Source organism: Symphalangus syndactylus, chromosome 18 (assembly GCF_028878055.3).
Source record: "Symphalangus syndactylus isolate Jambi chromosome 18, NHGRI_mSymSyn1-v2.1_pri, whole genome shotgun sequence".
Taxonomy (NCBI): Eukaryota; Metazoa; Chordata; class Mammalia; order Primates; family Hylobatidae; genus Symphalangus; species Symphalangus syndactylus.
The window spans coordinates 105,376,134-105,391,338 of NC_072440.2; the positions used below are offsets into that span (position 1 = coordinate 105,376,134).

The 15,205-nt window shown below is 40.3% G+C and overlaps 1 protein-coding gene across 12 annotated transcripts in view; it reads right to left on the reverse strand.

Annotated features, from left to right (window-relative positions):
• RNF144A (ring finger protein 144A) overlaps positions 1 to 15,205 on the reverse strand; it is a 163,486-nt gene that overhangs the window by 118,536 nt on the left and 29,745 nt on the right. For 2 of the 12 annotated variants that reach the window (XM_063622847.1, XM_063622844.1), the window contains exons 3-4: positions 8,020 to 8,120; positions 7,083 to 7,255 (exon numbers count right to left, since the gene is read on the reverse strand). The exons of 8 other annotated variants lie outside the window; for them this stretch is intronic. The gene's annotated coding sequence lies outside the window, so the exon portion shown is untranslated. Of the gene's footprint in view, positions 1 to 7,082; positions 7,259 to 8,019; positions 8,121 to 15,205 lie in introns of all 12 variants that reach the window. 2 more of the 12 variants (XM_063622845.1, XM_063622846.1) reach the window with 2 other exon arrangements.

Genomic DNA, 15,205 nt, shown 5'->3' on the forward strand with positions numbered 1-15,205 from the left:
ACACACACACACACACACACACACACAACTGAAATTGGCATTATGCTGACCAATGACTTCATACAATCACTTCACTGCCAATTTCAAAATTAAGCGCATGCCAGCACTTTCTTCAGTTCTTCCTTCATGCTGAAGGAAGTAAACAAACCACTTATGAGTGTGAATGCAGCAGAGAGCCTGAAACTGCCACAGACCTGTCTGTCCACGGTGAAGGAGAAAAGAACTCTTATACCTCCACACCGGGGAACCCACATATTTGCCAGGAACATTTCAGGTGTGGAAGCACCTCAAGATTTACCCGGTGACTTCCTCCCTTCATGGTGAGATGAAATACATGCCTGATCTACACAGAGCAAGTCAGTGCTCTTCTACCTGAGTATCCTTCTCTCTACACACCAAGACTCCTGAGTCGTAATTAATTTCTCCTGCAATTCAAGATGGCGTTATACTTCCCCAGTTGTGTGTTGTGACCATCACTTTCCAGAACACAGTCTTGGCCACTCTCATTGCCTTTATAAAAGAGTATCATCCAGGGGCCCAGGTGGACTCACCTTGACTCAAGCTCTCTAACACAAGCCAAAGTTCCTTCATGGTATGCCTTCCAAATGTCAGAAGCCACCTTCAACTGGGTTCATTTTTAAAAAAATAGGAGAGTAAGGCAGATTCTAAGAGTTGATCTGGGAACCTCAAAGGTTTTCACTCTGTTGCAAAGATTCCATGCCAAAGGCACAAGGGTCTATGATGTACATCGTCCCTAGTCTACTCCAAGTGAAAATAAGGAAAAAGAACAGGATTTTAGGGCTTCACTGAACAACACAGTTTACTTTTCCTCCACCCATGTTTCCCTTTAGATTTCCAGTGGTCTCCATGGCCATGAAATATCCTCCTGGATACTAGGGGCAAGACATTCATTTCTAACTCTTAGGATCACAGAATGTGAGGGCTAGAGGATCTCCGGCATACAGGCCACAGAGAGGAAGCAGCATGCAGCAGCACTGTGTGATCTCCATATGAGGGCAGGGACAGGTAGCCCCTTGACTGAGATCAAAATGCCTATTTGGTAGTAGACAAGTCCCGGGGAATCCAGGGGCCTTGGGAACTTCACTTGCTGCTCCAGTGCAATGGTTTCTATGTTTGTTCCCTCTGGAACTTATGCTGAAACTTAATTCTCAGTGAAACAGTATGGGGGGTGGTGGTGATCTTTAAGAAGTGACTGGGTCATAAGGTGTCTGTCCTCATGACTGGATTAATCCATTCCCAGGTTATGGATGAACAGATTAATGGGTTATCACGGGAGTAGAATAGCTATCCTGAGAATGAGTCTGTTATAGAAGCCACTTTGGTTTTCTTCCATGTGCCCCTCGTCCTGTGATGCCTTCTGCTGTGCTATGATGCAGCGTGTGGCCCCTCACCAACAGCCCACCCCATGAGGTCACCTGATCCCAGACTTCCCAGCTTCCAGGACTGTGAGAAATAAACTTCTTTTCTTTATATTACCCAGTCTCAGATACTCTATTACAGCAACAAAAAATGAACTAAGACATCCAACAGCAGCTCTCCTATCTGGATGTGCACACGCAATTGCACATCATGATCCCTGTTTTCCTAGTAATCTATTAAATAATCACACAAATGAGCCATGCTCCACTTTCACTTCCATCCCGCCTTTCAATCCCTCTGCTTCCTTTTTATAGTCTCTGACTCCTGGCCATACCCCAATGTCCCGCTGAGAGAACAAGTTGTGAAAGTTACAAGGCTTCATGAGACCCTGAGATCGGAACACCCTGGAGTTGCAGACAAGCCAGGGCGCTTCTGATGTATCAGATCACCAGCCTCACACCCAGTGCTGTGACTTGGCCACAGGGATGCAGAGGCCCTGTCCTCTCACTGAGGGAATGTATTTGGAATGAGTAAATGAGGTGCTTCGCCAGGAGCATCACGTGTTCTGTGCTCCAAAGGCAGTAACAGAGAGATCAGGGGAGTAAGCACTGGAGAGCAGTAACTGGACCCCCCCGCTGTACCCGCAAGATGATCTAATGCACCATTTAGGGAGCCACTGGGTAAAATGGAAGCTTTTAGGGAGCGACTGGGTAAAAGAGAAGCTTTGGAATAGTGTCCAAGATCCTTTCAGCAGGGCCCACTCTCAACCTTGATCTCTGCACAGCCCACCCCACCGCCACTTTGCAGGTGAGACACCAAACCCATGTCCTCGTCTGCCTCCTCCTGCAGGATCCACAGAAGCAACTGTCTGATTGGGAAGGCAGCCAGCCTGGGATCCTCTGGGAAATAGATTATGGTCACGTGGACAGTCCCCCAGAATCGTGGACACTGAACCTTCTTCAGCTTTGTACCTCAACATCCCACACACTCCCCACCATGACATAGGAGAGAGGCTACTGTGTTAGCTCAAGGTGCTAGTCACAGCCCAACATTTGTAACTCCCAGAGGGAGCCAGCGCTCCATCAAGAATGATAGAAGTGGGCCACACGGGTTATTGCTCAAGGTCTATGCTGAGAGCACTATGAATCACTAAGACATCTGGCTCGAGAACTTTAATCAGCTGCTCTACCTAAAATGCAACATTCTTTTTTTCTCCCAAACTGGGTGGTCACCTGGGTGTAGGGGAAGAAAGCAAGGAAGGCTTGCCCTTGTCCGTGCGTCTGTTCCGTCTCTGGCACGGCAGGCTGCTGAGTTACTGGACTGTGTCCTTCAATCACTCCGCTTTGCTTTCTGTCCCTTCACCAGCCCAGAGCAGAGCCCTGCAGAAGGGATTGTTGAGGCCAGGCAGAGCGGTGATCAAGTTCCACCTTCCAAGAAGAGACAGCGTGCCCGGTGCCCCGTGGTGGCTGCGCATGACAGCCTGGCTGCAGACTACTGTGTGCTTCCATCTGTCACCTTCCAATGCAATGTGACAGCAGCCCTCCGGCGATCCATCTGCTTCCCTGGAGCTCCATCCCGACTCCCCCACCCCATTCTGTTGTTGCCTAACTGGGCACATCCAAGATTAGGCAGTCTCAGCTGCAGCCCCCAGAAGGAAAGCTAAGAGCCTCACACCAAGCTGCTAAAAAACAGACATGTTGAGATTGAGTGGTGAGAGGCGGGGAGCTAGTGACGGCCCACAGTCCCTGCAAGGCAATAGAGAGTGCTAAGATCGGAAAAGGGGTAGGAGGAAACAAGGACATTTTCTTTTACTTAAAATAAAAGCATTTGCTGAGAGGTAGCTCTCAGAATACGCCTTTTGGTGTCCTCTAGGATCTCGGCAGAGGTCTCGAACCAGAGGGCTCATAAAGTCCAAGTATTTAGAGAGATGACAGTGTCATTCAATCCCAAAAGCACTTGTTGAGGGCCAGCTCTATGCAAAAGTGTGCAGAGTTGCTTGGAGGAAACAGAGATAAACCATGCGGGGTACCCATTCCCTGCCAATCCCACAGCAGCCTCTATGCAGTGAGCTCTCTGAGCCTGATGTGGTCAATGCCAAGGTGGGCATCAGGTAGACCAGTTACCCTCTTAGTAAGCACAACATCCAGCACTTACCTACACACAATCACATTCTTCCAGTCACACTTTGCACACACTTTTGCACAAATATAATGCAAAAGGGAATTCTTTTAAAATACAGTCCCTTCATTCAGCAAATATTTACCAAGTGCCTTCTGACCTCTGAGCACTCTCAACACCGGAGCAGATGCCCATATGCAGCTGGTAAAGCCCTACATGCAGGGCAGAGGGATACAGGATTCAACAGAGGCAAGCACGTGCGACAGGGAAGGGGTTTCTCAACCAGAAGGGCTCTCACGAAGAGCCTCCTGCAGACACTGGACCAAGGGGAGGGAAGAGCCAGTGAGAAAGCATGCCACCAAAGGGCTGTCCAGGGCCACCAATTATTCCTCACATTCCAGTTGGAGTGTGCTGGGGCCTAAGAGTAAATGAGGCTGCAGCCAGGCCAGGAGCTTCCTCACACGTTCAGGAAGAGTCCAAACTTTGCTCCTGATGCCCTCAGAACTACTGATGGAGTTTTCAACAGAAAGCATTTTAATATGCTTGTCATTTTCACATGATCGTCTACAGTCTGAGACAAGGAAAGCAGTCAGAACTTTGCTGCAGGTAAGTAATAATTTGTGAGTGCCCTGCATATTTTTTGTAACATATGTATGTGCTGAAAGCTTATCCAATAATGTATGAGGGAGTGGACTATAGACCACCAAGCCTCCCAGAAGCATGCATGGTTGTTCTCATATTGAAGCAGAGCAGGGTCCCAGGACGCCACTAGATTGTAGAACAGAGTATCCCGACGCCAGACCTGAGGTTAACAGTAAGCCAAGCAAACAAAAATCTCGGTCTAAGATCCAACAGACCCAGATTCAAGACCCAACTGCAAATTAAATTCATGAGACCTTGGACCATTCCATGGTGCCATAAAGCCTCAGTATCATCATCTGCGATTTGGGTTAGTGAGAACTGCCCTGCTACTCACAGGGCTATCATGGGGATCTATGCAACAACCCACAGAAATGACATCCAAAAAGATGTGTGGTGTACAGATGAGATTAGGGAGCTGAAAGCTGCTTCTTCTGGAGGCACCTCTGACTCTCGTTTGTCTATTTCACAACCATTTCAGGTACACGCTGTGGATACAGAGGAAGGTGACTAGCCTCAGGGAGTTTACAGGAAAGTAAGTGGCTATAACTGTGCATCTTATCCCCCGCCCCCCAAAAAAAAAACAGAAACAAGAAAAGAATTTGCTAGTCGGCAGCCAGGACTCCTGGGTGTCTGACACAATCCTCTATGAATCAGACAACTCCCTTAACATGTAATCTGGGCTATTTTAGAACCCCCAATAAGCTTTAAATGGGTTAGGAGGGATCACCTTATTTTTAAAGGTCCCAGAGGGCTTGAAGCCATGTTATAATATTTTTATAGCCTCTTTCAGAGTCAGGAGCTGTACGGATTTTGTACTCACTCTGAATTTAACTAGTACTTAAGTGTGCTGATTATAGCTGCAAACACACTTCTTGTTCCAGTGTGTGGTTGGAGAGGTGGACAGGGAAGAAGCTTTGGAAATTTACAGCACAGAAATAGCATGTGGTCTGTCTGCTTGAAAAGAATCAATCTCTCTGTGACAACAGCTAGAAGACCAGCAAAGGGCCTGTAGCAAACAAAAGACAGCCATTAAAATGGGGCTTCTTGTCACAAAATCCCTGTTTGGGACACTGGACAGGCTTTTCCAGTCCAGGAGACACCAACAAAGCCAGGAGCAGGCACGGTGCTAGGGTGCAACAGACAGGGCAAGTCTGGCTGGAAAATCGAGGGTCATCCAAGCAAAACATCTAGACACAGTGATGATTGTAAAGGAAATAATTAAGAAAGAAAATGCACCAGACACTTCCTAATTGGCTTTGCATGAAGGAGCAACTCTATTTGCTTGTGGAAATGAGCTGTGGATGGCAGGAGGGCCTGGAATGGGCTGAGAAGAATTGACTCGGTCTAGCCACTGGCCAGCCCTGGAACCCCAGCAGGTCTCCGATCCCTCCTCTGTAACATAAAGGCCTTAAATGTAAAGGATGCTCTTGTGGGTTTCACAGAGGGGAACCACAGAGGGGAAGCCTTAGTTGATGGGGGTCACAGGTGGGCTAAACTTATTCCCATCTGAGCCTGAGCTGAATTTTATTTTTATTTATTTTTAAGACATTAGGCTTCCATAAGACTTCCTCTGGAAATGGATCACCACAAAACTACTCCCCAAATTTTGAAAATTCTATACTGCATGATCCCTCTGATTTCCTTGAAGCATTCATATTTGCACACAACAGTGTTGCCTTACAGTAAAACAATCAAAAGAAAAAAGGTTTCTTATCTGATCCTAACAAGCCATGTCATTGTTCTACAGACACCCTAATAAACATGTTTGATAATTAAATCCTGATTTGTCCCCAAATTTCAAGTCACACAGAAAAAAATAGGACAAAGAGGTGTCTATTTTTAAAATAACAATATCTTTTTAAAGACGGTAGTGTGTGGGTCATCTTATAAATGTTGATATATGTTTACTACAGAAAATAAGGTTTAAAAAAATTATAGAATGAAAATAATCTAGCATATCAACTTGACAACAGCTAAGTTTACCAGTGCTGTGTTCTTTCCACATTCGCAAAGTGTGTCACATGGCCCTGGACTTACACGCACGTAAGATCTCAGTCCTTCGTCTAGTTCATATGAATCATAAAATATTTTTTCTACACTGAAAATCTGTTGTGCCTATTTAATTGAAAATCTACGTAATTGTCAAGAAAAACCTATCAGTGAAGAGTTCTCATCTTCTTTGATGCTCCATCCAAATGATGAAACAGGTTTTGAGCCAAGGGGCCACCCGTGTCTTCAGTAGCAACAAAAATCAACAACTGCAGACATCCACTTCCCTCACTATGATGAATTAGATTCTATCAAGACCCTTCCCACCAGAAAATAACTAAAGCCCAGTTAAAACAGATTGAACTAAAAAATGAATAAGCATCCTAGCTTATAAACCTGTAAGTGGACAACAGAATTCTAAGGCTCTTAGGGTTTTTAGACACTGAGAATTTAAGGCTTTCTTTTTTTTAACTTTCTATGCACATAGAAAAATACCAGTGCTGTCTACTAAGACAAGAGAAACAGAATGTATAACTTCCAAATTATAACAGAAAAAAGAAGTAATAATATAAAGAAACAAATATGCACTTAAAAAACAGAGAACAGCATAAAAGCATTTGAAGAAAAAAATCCAAATATATTAAAGTCATAAAAAATAAATGGATTAAGCTTGATAGCCAAGAAATGGTAAAATTAAATTTTAAAAACAGATAAATACACCTAAAACTATAAGAAATTGGAGAAATTAGAAGTCAAAGGATGGAGAAAAGTGATCAAGAAAAATGCCAACCAAAAGAAAGCTATCAGACAAAATAGACTTTAAAGAATAAAGCCTAACTAGATAAAAACAAGGTAATATATTATACAAGGCTTAATTCATTAAGAAGCCATAAAATTTTAAGTTTGTATACAACAAATAACTTCAAAATATACAAAGCAAAAATAATACTTACTGGGAAAAACGCCAAGTACCCCAACGCACTGAGAAAACTCATTACAGATGACTTTAAAATGGCAAACATGCTGGCCGGGCGCGGTGGCTCACGCTTGTAATCCCAGCACTTTGGGAGGCCGAGGCGGGTGGATCACGAGGTCAGGAGATCGAGACCACGGTGAAACCCCGTCTCTACTAAAAAATACAAAAAAAAAATTAGCCGGGCGTGATGGCGGGCGCCTGTAGTCCCAGCTACTAGGGGAGGCTGAGGCAGGAGAATGGCGTGAACCCGGGAGGCGGGGCTTGCAGTGAGCCGAGATTGCGCCACTGCACTCCAGCCTGGGCGACAGAGCGAGACTCCGTCTCAAAAAAAAAAAAAAAAAATGGCAAACATGCAAAACTAGTAAACATGTAGAAAATATGAAAAGCACTGCAAACAATCTTGATGTAATAGATTGTAAAACCCAGAACCAATAAACTGGGAATCCACAGTTTTCTCAAAAAGACACAGAACATTCACAAAAGCTGACATGATACTGGGACATAAAGAACAACTCAGCAGACCATGTGTTCTGACCTCAACGCAATTAAGATAAATATTGATAATAAAAAGATTCCCCACGTTGGAAAATTTTGAAAGACTTGTCAGTAACTCACGGGTTATAGAAAAATATGTAACTTTAAAAATATGTAGAACTAAACATTAATGAGAATATTATTTAAGAAAACTTATGAGATGCCATTAAAGCAGTACTGAGAAGAAAATTTTTTTTTGAGACGCAGTTTTGCTCGTTTCCCAGGCTGGAGTGCAGTGGCACCACCTTGGCTCACTGCAACCTCCACCTCCTGGGTTCAAGCAATTCTCCTGCCTCAGCCTCCTGAGTAGTTGGGATTACAGGTGCCCGCTACCATGCCTCACTAATTTTTGTATATTTTTAGTAGAGATGGGGTTTCACCATGTTGGCCAGACTGGTCTCAAGCTCCTGACCTCAGGTGATCCACTGGCTTCAGCCTCCCAAAATGCTGGGATTACAGGTGTGAGCCACTGCGTCCAGCCCTGAAAAGAAAATTCATAATCTTAAATGCTTATATTTTAAAAAGAGGGCTAAAAATTATTGTGCTGTTTTTAGCTGAACAAGTCAGAAAAGCAACTATAGCCCAAACTCATAGAGAGCAAAAGAAGACCTGTAACAGATAAAAACAAAAATAAATAAAACACAAAGTAAAGTTACAATACAGGGGTCAACAAAGTCAAGAGTGTTTTTCTTCGAAAATCATAATAAACGCACAATCTGGCAGGTTGGTTGAGGAAGAAAAAAAGAACAATTGTATTGTAATAAGTAATAGAAGAGATTTTAAAATCTGTGAATAATTTTATACGAATTAAATTGAAAAGCAGGGAATTATGAACACACGCCTAAAAGAATACAACTTAACCTGGGTAGCATAGTAAGACTCCAGCTCTAAAACATATATATGTGTGTGTATATGTATATATAAAATATAAATACACATCTGGATTCTATTTGCTCATTTTTAAATATTTTTCTTAACTTATATATATAAATATATGTTAACATACTTTTTATATATAACATATATATACACATAAAGCTTAAGAAAACTGACTCAAGAAGAAATGAATGCAAATAATTTTACAAACTTTGAAAAAAATTGATTAGAAATCTTCCTACAATGAAATCACTAGGTCTCGTTTTCAGTTGAGTACTACCAAAATTTCAAGAGCAGATAATGTAAATCGTACACAAAATCTTCTGGTAAATTGGGAAAAACAGGAAAAAAAAACCCTCCCTCTTCAATCAGACAAAAACAGTTAAGGAAAGAAAAAATATAGGCCAAACTCTCTCATGAGTAAAGAAGCAAAAATTTAAAACAAAATACGAGCAAATAGAATCCAGATGTGTGTCAGATGTGTATTTAAACAAGCTAGATTTATCTTAGAAGTATAAGAGAATTTAACATTGGAATATACTGTAAGTGTAATAGAACATAAAAAAACAGTGAGAACCATATGGTCCCCTTAATAGATGCAGAACAGGCCTTTGATAAAATTCAACATGTATTTATGATTAAAAACATAAAATACAAGTCTACAAATTGGAAACACAAGGTAATTTCCTTAACCTAATGACATTTAGAAAAAATATGGCGGCAAACATATTCTTAATTAAATTAGAACATTCCCTATAAAACTCAGGCTGGAGGAAAGGATGTCTGCTGTTACCTCAATGCAATATTGTACGTTGGGCTCTAATGCAAAAAATAAAGCAATAACAAGAAAGAGAAACTATAAGAATTGAAAATGAATAAACAGTAATTTCATTATTTAAAAATACAGTATATGTACAAGAATCTATAGACAAAATATTAAGAATACCAAAGGTTTGGTAAAGTGACTAGATGCAAGATCAATATTAAAAAGGTAATTACATTTATACACTCCAGCAAAGATTCCATTTCCAAGGGTATAAAAGAAACTAAGGTACTAGGAGCACATTCAACAAAAGATAAGTAAGGTATATCTAGAGAAAAGTAGAAAACGTAGAAATTTAAGACACAGAAACATGGATAGTGATACGATGTTCATGAATGAGCAAAGTCAATATCCCAGAATATGCCAATTCTTTCTAAACTGACCTACAGATTTAATGCAATCCAAGCAACTTCCCAACAAGGGTTTGCTGCTGTTGTTATTGGTGCTGCTAGTTCATAAACTAACTCTAAAATCTCTATGGAGGGCAGAGGACCAGGTATAGCCCAACACCACCGAGTAGGACGGAAAAGGTTGGAAGCCAAGTGCCAAAACTTACTAGAGAGCTGGAGTCATTAAGAGCATGCTGCAGTGACACAGAGGTGCGCAATCTAACCAAGTTAATAAAGGAGACACAGAAAAAAAAAAAAGAAAAAAACCATGAATACATGGAAACATGACACATAACAGAGTGTGCATTTCAGATAGAGAAAAAGGGCCATTCAATAAATGTTACTAGGTATTTTTTTCCTTATGAATAAAAATCATATTGGATTCCTCCATCACACACAAAAGCTAATTCTAAATACTTTTAAAACTATAAAATATAAGAGAGTGACTTATGACCTCAGAATACAGAAGAATATAAGTCCCTAACTATAAATGGGCAAGGTTGATATGGTCAGCATGTCAAAATCAAGAACTTCTAGTCATTAAAAAGATAACTTACGGAAAGCGAAAATGGATGGCACAAACTGGGAGGTAATATTTTTAACACATGAAACAAAAAATAGTCTTCAGAATATAGGAAAATGAGTTCAAACCAATAAGAAAAATACAATCCAATAAAAAAAAAACTAGACCAAAAATATGAGCAGTCATTTTACAGTGGACAAAACAGATGGTGATTAAACATGGGAAAAGCAGCTCAACATTACTGGTACCTTAAATTCATCTTAGCATTAATTTGGCAAAAATTAAGACACCTAATAATGCCGAGTGTTGGGATAAGAAAGGCATAAATCTTAAAGGAAACTCTTATTCACTGCTGATGGCAATGCGAATTGGTATGATCACACTTCAGAAATCATTACATTTTCTTGCAAACTTAATCATTAATTAGCTTTTATATTTCAGGCCCAGCTGTGCTCTTCCTTGGTATATAATCAAGAAAAAAAACGCACTTATGGACCAGGTATGTAGGAACCAAGAATACTAACAGCAGACTGTTTTGTGACAGTAAAGATTAAAAATAACCCAAACATCCAATGGCAGGAGAATGCATGAAGAAATCGATGCTAACATTATCAAATATTACACAACATGAAATGAATAAATGCAGTTACACAAAACAACATGGTTAAATCTTAGACTGAGTAACCACTGAGTGAGCAAGTCTACCTATAGCACAATATCATTGTTAATGAGTAAAAGGATATAAGGTTTAGCAATAAAGAATGCTTAAAATAGCAAGGGAAGATTAGTAGGTAGCTCAGGGGAAAGGTGGGATGCCAGGGCAGCAATATATGGGAGCACCATTTACATCAACAATGCTCTAGTTTGAAAGGCAGGTTCACGGATATTTGCTAATTATGCTCCAAAACTGACATAACGCAGTTTCTCACGTGTCAAATTCTACTGAATACACCTCTTTAAACGCACTGCTTAAAACAGTTATATGGCAGAATCCTGTTCTGACTAAAAAGCGGGTATCTTTTTATGCCTCCTAAATTTTCTAGAGGGGTAAATAAAAAATAATAATAATAATAATAATGGTGATGATGATAGTGGTTTTCTCTGGGAAAGAAGGTACAGAATTTAAATTTTTACTTAATACACTCTCTGTAGTTTAATAATTTTACTGTGTACATATATTTATTTTTAAAATAAATTATCCATAATTACTTAAGTAATTCCTTAGAGAAGTTTTAGAACTCAAACACAAAAGTTAAGATTAAGAGCAAAGACAGATCCTGAATGAATCCCGAAAATCCAATGTTGATTTGTCAATGAATTGAAAGAACACACAAACGGCCTGGCTGAGTGCAGGTCTCTGAAACGGAAGTTTTGGGTGACGTCCACACCCTCCTCACTCCATGGTCTCTTCGACCAGAGACTCAGCTCTGTGCTAAAGAGGCCTAGACTGCCTCCAGGGCCAGCTCGCAAAGTCTGTTGTGGATTACATGACCCTTTTAATACACAGGATGTCCTTTAATTCCTGTCCTATGTAAGAACCTTCCTCAGACGATGCACTTTCAATTTATTCTCTGTTCTACCAGAAGTTTCTTGATTTCCTTAAAAAAGAAGGAAAGGAAGGGGAGGGGAGGGAAGGGAACTGTGAAATGCCTTCCCCAGGCTAACCCCTTCTTCGAAAAAAATGTGATTTTTTTTTCCCCATCCTGGAAACATTTATATACAAAACTCCTGTTTGTAGTTAATCCTCACATTCAGTTGACTTACTCACATAGTGGAGAAATGTTTAACAGCAGGCTCTTCATTCTGATTCTTCAAAACCTCAAATTGCATTTGACTCCTTCTTTCTGGGAAGCGTTGGTGATAATATTACACTCTCTGGGGCTGACTTTAGCCTGCACCGAAGTTTTCAACTTGAATTGGGCAAAGAGGACCCAGAAGAGAAATCAAAAGCACCACGTGGTCACCTCGCATGGCCTATGCTTTCAGGGATGGACAGACACCCCAGAGCCCACTGGTGCCTCTTCTCTGCCCCCAATGACCTCGTCCACCAATAGACTTCACAGTCATGTTCCTAGTCTCAGCAAAATAATTCATCTGATTTCAATATGTGCTTCCTCCCACAGCTGGACACCATCATTTCTGGTACTCAAGATCTCTTCCGAAGCACATAAAACACCAGCTGATAGCCCTTAAAATGGCTCCTCCAAAACACCAATGTCCAGAAATGATCCACTCCACTCCCGCCACGCCCACGCCCATCTGGATCCTGGAGGGTCTTGCAATCCTAAATCACTTCCATTTGGAATCAAGATATTTTCCAAGATGTTCTAATCTTCCCTGCTTTCCTGGTACTAAGAGTCACCTCCTAAGAGTCCCTCCAAAATTTTTATCAGGCAGAAAGGTAATGTGAGATTTGGAAATGGGGCATCCTGGGCTTGTTTCAGCTCCACCAGTGGCCGGTTGCCTCATCTTGAGCAAGCCTTGTTCAGTCTCAGTTTTCTCAGCTGGATGACGGGAAGCACCACAGCTCACAGGGGCATTGTTTAAGCCGGCAAAATAACCATGCAAATGGAAGTTCATTTATAAACATGAAAGTGATAAACAAACAATAGCTGTCAGCAGCAACCATGAGGTATTTCATGTGTCCCTGGACCTCTGGGCAGGATCCAAACTTGCGTGGCTCCAAGAGCTTCTGAATAAAAATCAACCTCCTCTAAGGCTGTCTCTTCTCTCTATGCTGTGACAGAAGACATCCCTCAGCCACATCTGGATCTCCCAAATTCCCGCAGCCCTGCAGCACCATCAGCGTATTCTCCTCTGAGAGAATAAAACATGTAGACCATCTCCACACCCAGTCTTCCTTGCAGCTGGGAGCAACAGAGCTTGCTGGTATCTTGTTTGTATCTGCTGAGTTTCCACTTTGTAGCATGGCTCCACCAGTTACACACACTGACCTCCTTCCCTCTTCCCTCGGGACCTAGGTTGGGCTGCAGGTGGTCATTTCGTGTGCTTTTAGCTCTTAGCCCATAGCTAACATGTGAGACGCTAATATCTGAATGTTGATCACGCGTTATGAACAGTTTCCCCATCCTTCAATACATCTGATCCTTAGAGAGAGCATCTGCCATTCCCACTGTACAATGAACAAATCCAAGAGGGAAGTGGCTTCTCCAGATCACGTGGGCAGGATGGGGCAGAGCCAGGCCTCACCGACTCTCCAGCTCCACCTCTTCCCACAGATCCTCTCATTGGCACTGTGTGGCCTGCAGCAGAGGCTGTCCCTTTTTTTGGCTTAAATAACGGCTTAAAATAATTTTTAAAAACCACTCAGGCCCTTTGCACGCCCCCAGTTGCCATCAAAAAGATTCAATAGAACTACAAATCACTGAAAATGATGTAACTTCTGGCATATTGCCTTTTAAAAAATAAGTCAATGTCAGTTGAAAAAGATTTAATTTTTGGCCTATCACTAATTTTTATATATGTAGAAACTTTCTTCTTGGACACAAATTTTATAGCATTCCTTTATCTCTCTGAACCTATATTACCATTGTTATTCTCCTGACATAATTTTTACTTCATGTAATGTAATATAGGATTCTTTGTCTATATTTTATCAGTGGAAGTATTTTACTGATTTTAAAAATTAAGAAAAGTATTAATTTCTGAAATAGCTTGTTACCATAAGGTTTCAACTATTAAAAATTACTGCAATTGTAATGATTATATAATTAATAAAAACAAGATAAATATAAAATTAATGTATATTTCTTAAATCTAAAAAACAAACTTGAAAATAGAAGAATTTGGATTTTTTCTCTTGAAGTTTGTATATCTATGGATAAATATTACTTAAATGTATAATAAGACTCAATTGAAGATCAATTTTATTCCAACTTTTCACTTTTATAGCCATAACAACTTCAATACTTTGTTCACATACATACACAGATGGACTAGAAGATATATTATAAAAATGAAACTCAAGTCTTGAACTTCTATATATATGCCAAAAATCACATAGTAATAAAAGAAAAAACTAACTCTGAGTGATCAGCTGACAACCTAATCAGCAGATCTTCCCACAAAAGTAAACCTTTGGGAACCACCAGATATGTAAATAATGCACAACCAAGACATTAGTCATTCAAGTCCAGTTTCTGGGAAATACATGAAGAGACTATACTAAGACTTTATAAATAATTGTACTCATTACGTTTTCACTTAGAGGCACCTTGTTTAAGTCAATATACTCAGAACGAGCTTGAAAAAAACTTAATATGTGATTTTATTATTAAAAATGCTTCAGTTACATGTCTGTCAATATTATTTGTATATTTAGCTGATTCTAACAACCTAAGAGACAAAGGAGGTTCTCACTGTCAAATCGATCAGCCCTATCTATGTTCCACCAGAAGAGGTTTCACCTTATTTTTAAATTCAAAGAAATGTTTTTACATTGACTATATATTTATGTACATACAATTATAGGTATTATATTTATTTATATCACATACATTTAGAGAGAAAGAAAAAAGCAAAAATAATTTTTAAAGCACTGAGAGATAAATTATGAAACACAACTCACAAAACACATCATTAAAATCAGTAAGGTCAGGTTTAAATCAAGATTGAGGTGATTGAATTATGTTACCCATTTTATAACAAATTATAAAGGCAAGATACTAATGGTGTTCTCATTAATATTTAATAAAGCAGTGTTGAATTGAGCTAAAATTAGAAGTTATTGATGAAGCTGTAAGTCTGAGAGCAGGCACGATATTTCTTTAATGAATGTATATGCATGTGTCTATGAAGCTCTGTTGTTAGGCTTTTGGGAATAATCAAAAGAAACTGTATGTTTAAAATAAGGACAAAAATACATTTGTTTTTGTTAAGCCTCATGACCCAACATTTCCTACTGGGTCTTCTTCCCTTTATCCCAGAAGCACGAT